This window comes from Papaver somniferum, chromosome 1 (assembly GCF_003573695.1).
Source record: "Papaver somniferum cultivar HN1 chromosome 1, ASM357369v1, whole genome shotgun sequence".
Classification (NCBI taxonomy): Eukaryota; Viridiplantae; Streptophyta; class Magnoliopsida; order Ranunculales; family Papaveraceae; genus Papaver; species Papaver somniferum.
The window spans coordinates 10,426,526-10,436,931 of record NC_039358.1 but is presented as its reverse complement, the minus strand read 5'-3'; the positions used below and the strand labels follow the sequence as shown (position 1 = coordinate 10,436,931).

Here is a 10,406-nt window from a genome sequence, read left to right as displayed (position 1 = left end):
TGATATACTTTTATCTAGACTGAGTCTGACTGTCTAGTTGATTTTCTAGAAAGTATATTGGAGTTAGTCCATAGAGATTGCTAATTGAAATATTGGGTGTGGTTGTTATACCCCCGTTTTTTCAATTAACTCCTCGATATACTTCTTATTAAGATTGGGTCTGACTGTCTACTTGATTCTCTTAGAAAATATATTAGAGTTAGTCCGTACATATTGCTAAACGAAATATTGGGTGAGGTTGTTAGACCCCCGCATTTTCAGCATGATAAAGCACAAATGAAACAATACCATACAGGAAGCTAAGGCAGGGTAAACAAGATGGCATCGCCAAAGAACTATGCAATCATTTCGCTCAATTTCTTCGCATCAACAACTTAAAGCCATTATATCATCGCATGATAAGAAAACAGAAGATGAGTCATTTGTAGTTTGTACAATTATTAAGGCAAAAAGAGAAGGGGAGTATGTTTAAGTATTTTTATAAGTATGCCCTTATGAATAATAACTTGTAAAACTTCGAAATGGTTTATCTCTTAAGCTATACCACGGTTTTTTGTAAACTTTATACCGTTGAAAAGCATTTTAAAACACCTACCTAACGACTATAAACATGGTTATCAAATTACACATATTTCTTATAGTAACAATAATCGATTAAAAGGATAGTTTTAGAAATATTCCCTTGATTAGTAAAATCGCTTATCTATTTGTGGGACAAAATCTAAAACCAATTAGCTCAACTAATTAGGAAAAGAGGGGGTATTATTTGACACTCATTTTCCCTACCTTATTCCTTGGAGTTCAATGTTTAGTGCAGGTGATCAAAGTCAGGATGGTAAATGTTAGTTACAGGTTAGTACAAACTAAAATGCAGTACTGATCGAGAAAACAAACAGCAAAAACGGACCGAGAAAACAAACAGCAAAAAGGGATAGGTTAGATGGTTGCATCCATTTTGATTAAATTGTTGTGTTTTTAATTCGTACATATTTTTACTGTCATGATATAGCGGATGAAATTAGGATTACACATAGTGTACTTATTTTTAAGTACTATATATATAAGATCAGTGACACCAAAACAAAGCATTAGGTAAGATATGACTCTTGTTCATGCATTTTGGTCTATATATATATAGGGAATCAAACAAAAATGTCCCTCTGCTAATATATAAATTAGAGAAGTGTCATTGTTTCTAACAGAATTAGATTAGAGAAGTGTCCTTCAGTTAGTGTTCTCCGTCCAGACCGGAGTTACCGTCATGACATATTGTTAAAAAAACCCATATATATTACACAGTGTACTTAATTTTTAAGTACTATATACATAAGATCAGTGGCACCAAAACAAAGCATTAAGTAAGATACGACTCTTGATCATGCATTTGGTCTATCAAGACTCTTGTTCTCTCCGTGGGGTTTTCAGCATCTGCCACATAATTCATAAATTTCTTTCTTACCATATCAAATAGACTGCCATTTTGTTTTGCACTTTTATATACCAAATCCGAAGCAAAGAACAAGCCGAGAGTTGACACTGATGCAACCCCCATGATGATGAAGACGCTTCTGAAGCTATAAAGATGAAGCTGCTGGCTCGATGTATTATTCTTAGAAGTATCATAACATGAGTCACTATTAAACCATTTTCGTTCAAGATCTTTCATCTTATTTCCCTCTGCAAACTCCAAAACTCCATGAGAAGCATAGGATACCAGTGGAGAATCTAGTGGAAACACCTGGATGCAAAGCAAATGCATAAATATAAAGCCATCGATCTCTACAAAATTGGGTTTTATACTTAGATTCAATGGAACAAGGATCTACTCTGAAAAATAGAAATTTAACATGTGACCTAGCCTATCTTTTTGGAACGGAGGGAGTATTTAATTTCGAAGCTCCCAAGTAAAAGGCAGCTATATGTGAAGAACAGAACAGCGATGAAGAAGTTAAAGTGTAGGGAGAAGGACATACGAAACCGAGACCGCCAACTGGATATGTAGGTCCAGCAACTGTGAACTCATTGCAATAGTGTGCCAGGAAAACTTTAATAAAAGGTATCTCATCGTAGATTGCAGAAACGCTTCCATTTCTAAGAGCATTGGCATACTCCCCTATTGTAGAAAGTTGAACGAGCTTTGAGGGATGATATCCTAAATCTATTAAGAGTTCCAATACAAATGATCCACTTTGGTACCCAACCGATCCGGTAACAGTTCTCGTTTGAAGATTCTTGGCCGTTAACATAGACGTAAGATTAGCAATAAAGCATCCCATTAGAATGTACACCGAAAAGCTCCACAGGCTCACAATGAATCTAGAGTAGTTGCTTTCAAGTTTTTCTTCTGGAAAACACTAAGCGCACATGAGTCATTTTTATAATAAAACGAAAACAAAATGTTCAAACTAAGTCAGATAAAATTCATGTTAAAAACGAAGAATGAAGACATCGTTATTGTGACGAATATAAAGCATGCAATAGACAATTAGAATATGGTATATATATATATGTACTTACTATGTGCAAAAACTGAAATTGAAAAGCTGAAGGAGAGATATTTCCCCAACTGCGGTGATAATGGTCCTTGGAATTCTGGGTTTTTGCCTCTTTCGAATACCCAAACAGAAAACCCAGTCGTCAGGAAGAATATGATGGTTATAAACCAAAGATCCTTTGACCAAGGCCATAGAAACCACGAGAGACTACTAGTGATATTTTCGTCGGTTCTCAGTGTAATCATGCGAACTCCAGAATTTGTATATGGCTGGCTAAACTCCACATATCTTGATCTATTAGCAACAATGGTCACATCTCCCACGACAACATCAAATTGCTGCATGTTTTCACACCATTTGTTCATTAACAAAACCAAAACCCAGTTAACAAACTAAAAATACTAGAAGTTTACAACCTCAATCCTAAATTAGATGAGCTAGTAATACATTTTAAATATAATTTGGCTCTCAAACTATACCATGGATATTCCTAATTTCATATTGTTGAAAAACATTTTAAAACACTTGTACAAGGAATATAAATATGACTACCAAATGAAACGAAGTCAACTTTTAGTGGGACAAAAATTGAAAAATGACTAGTTCATCTAATTTGGGACAGACGGAGAATGTTTTTAAAAACAATGGTAAACGGATAAAGTTTGATTAGTTTAACAAATACAGAGCCTTGTATGTTCACCTTCGTGTAGACACAGCATGTTAGATTATTGATATTTCCTGCTGAAGCTCCATCTATCTAATAGGGGACATAATCGTAGTCATATGGCAATCCAAGCATCACTTTTTCAAACACATCTTTGAAAAGCCAGTCACGTTCCACGAGTTAGTGTTATTATCACGGCTGACGTTCATGAATTCCTTGAAACCAGTTTTGAGAGGGACTCCAACAGTCAAGGTTATAGCTTTCGGAGTTACTTTGGACCCTCCTGGCCATATAACACTGCCAAGGTCATAATCTTCTGCTGAATAGTTTTTCTGCATGGTTCTTAGATTCAAGTTCTTCGAAAAGCCAGCCCCCGGTGTCCAATACCCTATCGTTCGATCTCTTTTTCTAAGCATATTGATAATTCTATAAGTATTAGAGTTTAACTGTCCATCTATAAACTGAACCTCACAACTGAGTCCCGTAAATTTTGCCGCTTGAATTGCTTGTAACAATTTCGAACCCATAGCAGAGACACCATTGTCAAACAAATCAAATACATTTCGACTTCCTTTCTTATTTGCTGGTGCTAGAGAGATTTTATCGTTAAAACGCGGCTGAACTTTGTTAGCTACCATAGCCATCAGAAACATTACATCATATGCCCGCAGTGCATGTATGTTAGGTTGTGGTCTATATAATTTTCGATTATTCTGCTTAAAACGCTTTTGGTATTGAATACTAAACTTTTTAAGAGACTTGGTTTCCGGCACATCAGTTTTAACACCGATAACACCATTCATGGAACTTAAAACGGAAGGCTCCATGTAGGACATAACATCAGCAATGGCGGTCGTGATAATCCACACATACCCTTTACTCATCATTCCCTGCTTATGAACATTTAAGAAGAAAGAGGCAGCTAAAGAGGGTGACATATGAACAATGAAGACCTTAGATTTCATGCTTTTTAATTTAAGCAAACTATTGTTGATTATCGTTGCATTTGCCATGCTCGGTAGGATGGTTCTATTAGATACTTGAGCATCAACATCAGAAAGAGCAACTGTAAGGGATGGCACCAGAGCATACCCAATTTGGCTATCATCATGAATGATAGATAATTCCTTCAACTTGTATGCTTGAATGATCGCTGCAATCGCCTTTACTTGTGATGAATCATTTTGGGCAACTCTAATGAGGTAAGGAGCTTGAGTTGGAGAAATGGATGAGTGGGTTGGCGAGAAGGATAGGATCGGTATATGAGCTTTGCTACCAATATATGCAACAAATTCTCCTACTGACGATTCTAGGCCGATGATTGCTTTCACCCCGAGGTTGTGTATCAAATCTAAAGCTGTAAAGTAAATAATAGAGCAGATTAATACATACAAAGAAAACAACATATTTGTGAGCCTGAGGCTGCGTTCTTGCTTAATGCATTACTTGTTTTCCAGGTAATAAAAAATAAAAAATTCTGCGATTTAGCTTAACAATTTGATGATATATTGCAAACATACCGGCAGTGGTAGCAGTAACAGGATCACCTTTGGAATCCCGCATATGAATAACTACTCTCGTATTCTTAGGATGAATTTTGTAGAAGTTGGAATACGCTATCGAAATGCATGCACGGGTGACGTTCCCGACGGTCGAAGTCAGATCGAGAATAACCCCGACATGTAAAATGGCTTTGCCGTTCCTTATTCCATTGTTTTGGGTTTCGACAAAGGAGAGTGGAAGACAGAAGAATAGAAAGATGATAACTCCACTCAGTTTTTCTTCATATCGTTCCTATAATTATGAAATATTACATTAAAATGCACTTCGATTGTCTCATTGGATATTTATTAGCTTCCGCTTAAGATATATACAAAGATTTGATAGAAATTTCCTGGTTTTTTCATTTGGTCGGTATCGTTTTGTATATCAAGATAAATTCTACCAATCAATACGGTAACTATCAAAAATGTCAATAACGATTAGTTCATCCCTTATTTTAACAACAAAGTCTAAGATGATTATGATTGCAAATTTTTTACTCCTTTCTGTGGTTAGGAACTGATGCAGGGCATACTTGTGAATGGCCAGGCCAGCCAGCTAACACTTTCTAGAGTGTTATTATTTAATAACGGTGTCGCGTCAGACGATCGGAAACTTAGTCCGCAATGTGTCGCCTTCTAGTTGTATCCTCCACGCTCAACCCTGATAAAACAAAACATGAAACCCTTCCGGACGAAACTTGGCTCCGGTGAATGGAAGGCATAAAGCATTTGCCTGCCTATCTCCTGAACTGAATTTAAAGTGGTCGACCATCGATTGCCATCAGCTTCATTTTTGAACCTATAAGATTTTCTTATTTGGATACAAGAGGTTGGATGATCTTCATTGCAGTACTTCACAATGGATTATTTATTTATAGTCCTGTTCTTGACTTCAATTTCTAGGCTAACTTAGTTGCCGTTCACCGACCGAAGTTACTTGATGATAGTGATGTAATTAGATATAGTTTATTTCTTTTCTAGAACTAGGATGATAGAATTGCGTGTCTACACTTATATTTGATCAGTGTCAACTACTTTCAGCAAATCCCAAGGCGACACAAACTGAAAGAAAATAGTTTAAACCTCAAAGTGTTTCGTGTCAAGGAAATTAAAGAACGCAAGCATGTCTATGTGAAAACAATAGGTAGAGATTTTTTTTTATTTCTTTTACTCTATGGTTGAATTTTTTCCTGAGGCAAATCGCAGGATGGTCTCTTCATCGTGCAATCATGTGTTACGTCAATGACAGCGTGAGGAATCTTAGTGGAATAGTATCATATAAATCTATTATTCCAGCTTCCATGGTCCGTGGAAGCAAAGAAACGATAAAATTTATTGGGCAGCAGTAGTCTACTAACTCTAACAATAATCCCTAGACTACTTCAAATTAAACATTGCTAATTGAAGCAAAATTTTGGTTTTCTATTAATCCGTGTCTATTCTATTTTCTGTATGCGTTCTTCTCTAATGACTTATAACTGCACGTTGGATGTTTGCAAAGCAATCTCTCATAGCTTTGATATATCAATAGGGGCAATTCATCCTGGCATGATGTGATTTTCTATTTCTTAGATCACTGGCTATCAGAAAATAGTGAAGAAGATAGTTTCTTTTGTGGAGTCGTCTCTCGTTCACTCCCTGCTGCAACTTGAAAGTCATTAAGCGTGTTGATATTTCTGCGACTTCAACATGCATATGACTTAGGTTTGGAAAATAACCAGGTTTCAGTTCGGGTGCCAGTCCATTAGACACTTTAATTTGAATAAAATACAAATTGTTATACAGTCTCATTTCTCATATGAACAACACTTACACCACGCTTTGTTGATAAAACGATACCACCCGAATGAAAAAACTAGGGAGTTTCCGTCAAAAATAAGACACAGTGTCTTATTATATTTTATTTTTGATTGGAAGGGAAATTTTATTTTTGAATAAAGAATATTAGATTTGTGCCCGTGCTACGTACCGGGTAGTTTATTTTTTTTAATTTGGTGTGCGTGGTGTTTCTCCCCGCCCGTGGAGATGCATTTTTGAATTGGTGTGCGCGGGGCTTCGTTCCGCCCCGTGGAGATGCATTTTTGATTTGGTGTGTGAGGGGCTTTGCCCCGCCCCGTGGAGATGCATTTTTTATTTGGTGCGCGCGGGGCTTTGTCCCGTCCCGTAGAGATGCATTTTTAATTTGGTGTGCGCGGGGATTCAATTCGCCTCGCCCCGTGGAGATGCATTTTGATGTGTGTGTGGCTTCGCCCCTCCCTGTGGGGATGCATTTCTTATTTGGTGTGCGCGGGGCTTCGCTTCGTCCTGTGGTGATGCCTTTTTTATTTGGTGTGCACGGGGCTTCGCCCCGCCCCGTGGCGATATATTTTTTATTTTGTGTGGCGGGCAAACACATTAAATAGGTGGAGAATATGTGAATATTTATTTATTTTTTCATTTTATATTCGCAGAAAATATGTTGATTTTTTTCCCTTTATATATTAATTTGGAAAAAAGAGTCCTTATACAGTAGATACTCGATTTCCAAATTGAATTTGGACTTCCATAAAATTCCAAGCACGGTAGGTTAGGTTTTCCTTTTGAGTTTGTAATTTTTAAACTAATCATACGTTGCCAAGTGTCCTCGTGAATTCCAAATTCAATTTGGTTTCCTTTTTTTTTGTCTCTTCCTATTCTATTTAAACCAATCATATGCTTCCAAGTGTCCTCGCGAATTCCAAATTGAATTTGGTTTCGTTTTTTTAATCTTTTCCTATTCTTTTTAAACCAATCACACGTTGCCAAGTATCCTCACCAAAACGTTCGTTTCACAAAACTTAAAAAAAGCCTATCTCGGCCAGTAAAAAGCGAGGATTTCCTCACCATTCAACGTGGGAGTTTTATTTGTCTAGGCCTTTAAGTCTTTAGATACAAGTGAAATGTTAAACACAAAACAAGTTGTAATTGAACTCCGCACATGACAGTGCTAATTATAAGACACGGTGTCCCAATTTTACAAATAATTAATGATATTCAATGAAATCCATAAATTCATGTGTTTCCCTGTATTACAACGAGCACGCTACTTTTTAACATTACTGGAATACAGATTATTTGTTGTGTAGTATCAATTGGGTTAAAGCAAGAGTTGGAGATAGAGATGGAGAAGGAGAAGAACTTCTTATTGATAAAGAGGCATCAGAGGTCACATACATACAAATGTTCTTTATATATCGAAAAGGGAAAACCTAGTTATCTAATGGAATGCACATCCACGGGCCACAGATCCTATAACACTCCCCCATGTGCGGTTCAATAACAAAGATTTATACAAAGTACTTCACATATAGTGCTTTGAATGCAGTTCTCCAAATGTCGTCCTCTTCTTGATGACTTGTGCCGAAATCAATCGCCTCATTAAAACTTTGACAAGGAAAAACCCAGTGGGATAAAACCTTGGTAAAACTCTTCACATGTAGTACTTAACATGTTGTCACGTACTTTACATGTAGTTCATCACATGCAATACGATTTTCAAAGATGAATTAGTCTAAGTTAATTTCCTCGCTAAAACTTCGTCAGGAAAACTCAGAGGGTCAAAACATGAACTAAAGAAAAAGAGTACAATATTAAGCAAACTTAGAATATAGTTCGACTCGAATATGTTGCCTCATTAAAACCTTGACAAGGAAAAACCAAATGGGACAAAATATTGACGAAGGGAAAAGAGTAAAACGTGACAGATGCAAGTAAAGGTGATCTGTTGCAGATGATCACTTTGCTTCGTTGAAGTTGATTAGTTGCTTCACAACTTATTAGGAAGAAAATACTTGTGCAAAAGACAATAGCCTTAGTTGGGAAGTTAATTCCTGGTGTTTGTTGTTGTCTTAATAAAAACCTTGCCGAGCAACAAAACCCTGTGGGAAAAAGTAACTTCGGTGAAAGAAAAGAGTTCAACACACCATTAAATGTCCCCCATGATGTCAGACAATTTTCATTAGTCTAATGCAGTCAAAAGGAGTTTATCACACATTACTTTGGTGACTTGAATGTTTTAAGACTCTGTTGTTGATTCTGGAAGTTAGTTGCTTAACAGACTATCACGTTTCATTTCTTTGATTTAGATATTTTCATTAATCTCAACGCGATATTTATGTCTTCAACGTTCAACATAATTGATGTTTTTAGTATTATCTCGCTAAAAACCTTGTCGAGTAACAAAACCATTTTGGAAAAACTATTGTTCCAATTTCGAAGTAAAATATGTCAACATCATATCCTTGGATCCACCCCCTGATGTCGTCATCTCCCCCTAATTACTTTCAGAGTTCAGACAGTTCCTTTAGTCATGTACTTTTCGAAACTGAATATCAGTAATGACTTAGAAAATAGTCTACCATATCTCCCCCTGATTACTTTTGTTGGTGAAGAAACTATTGTTCCTTCATAATCAACAACCTTTGGATTGCAGTTCCTTTAACATTCTTTTTTATGTCTTTGCAGGGATAAAAAGAAATCATGTCAATGGTTACTTTTAAGTACATGATTACATTCATTGTACCATTCCAATGACGCTGCGTTGGCGCTGAACTATATCTAGCTAACAAGTTCCCAAAGGATGTAAAATTTAATCGAGTATATTATTATACTAAGTACAACAATGCGTCTATTGTACTTAGATATGGGAATTTCATCCCCAATACATCTTCGTCATTTTCCTTTAGACAAAATGGTCACTTACTTACATTTGAACCTCGACTAATCATGGGAGTGCTATCAGGATGCATGTTGTAAGGACCCTCAAGCTCGTCAACGCTATTAGACTAGTGAAGAGACGATTTGGCCGTAAATAACTCGATTAGTTTGACACGAACGTTAATAAATAGAAATTAATATAACACCGATCTAGATACGAAATTAGTATCGCTCGATAGATCTTAAAAAGTTACGCAGAATGGACTACTCGAACGTGTCATTTGGATACCGGACAAAGAAGATATTATCGAATGAGTATGAAGGGAATAGAGATTAGACAGTAATTAGTCTAAGGAGTATAAACACGTAGACAATCTAATACTATAAAAATAGTGAGATTAGTTTTATTGGTAAATCTTGAAAGTCACGTAGAAACTTATCGAATACCTTGACTTATATGAAGAGTAAACATATTATTATTACATAAATGTTAATAATATTTTTGGGACTCAATAATAATTGGAAGAGTAGTTAGAATAATAGTTCGACCATCAACGTTAATAATATAATATTATAATAGTAATTATAGATAATCAAAGTATTAATAATTTGAATAAAGTAATGTTAGTATTTATCAATTAGTATCATATTGAACATAAACTTAACTAAAATCTCACTAAGGATATACAAAGATAGAAAAAATAATTATGATTAAATAACTATGGAAAATTATTAAGCTTATCTATGATTGAGTTTTGTAAATTAAACTAATTACAATTTATCTTTAATCTTACAAATGATCTAGTGGATCTCTCAAATGAAACAAATATACATGAAGTAATAATAATAGCATTCGAGTCATTAGACTGGTAGCAAATCTATAGTAAATAATATTTGGAAAATTTATATGTGGTATCACACTAAAGTTAAAATGTCAGATATTATAAATTGACGAGAATCGAATTTAGATTACTTATAATGATGAAATAAATAAATAATAATAACGGTAAAAAAAAAAAAAAAAAAAAA

At 35.5% G+C, this 10,406-nt stretch overlaps 1 pseudogene; it reads right to left on the bottom strand.

The window, feature by feature from the left end:
- Positions 1 to 1,267: 1,267 nt before the first annotated feature.
- LOC113347583 lies at positions 1,268 to 5,005 on the bottom strand (annotated as a pseudogene).
- Between the last annotated feature and the right edge of the window lie 5,401 nt (positions 5,006 to 10,406).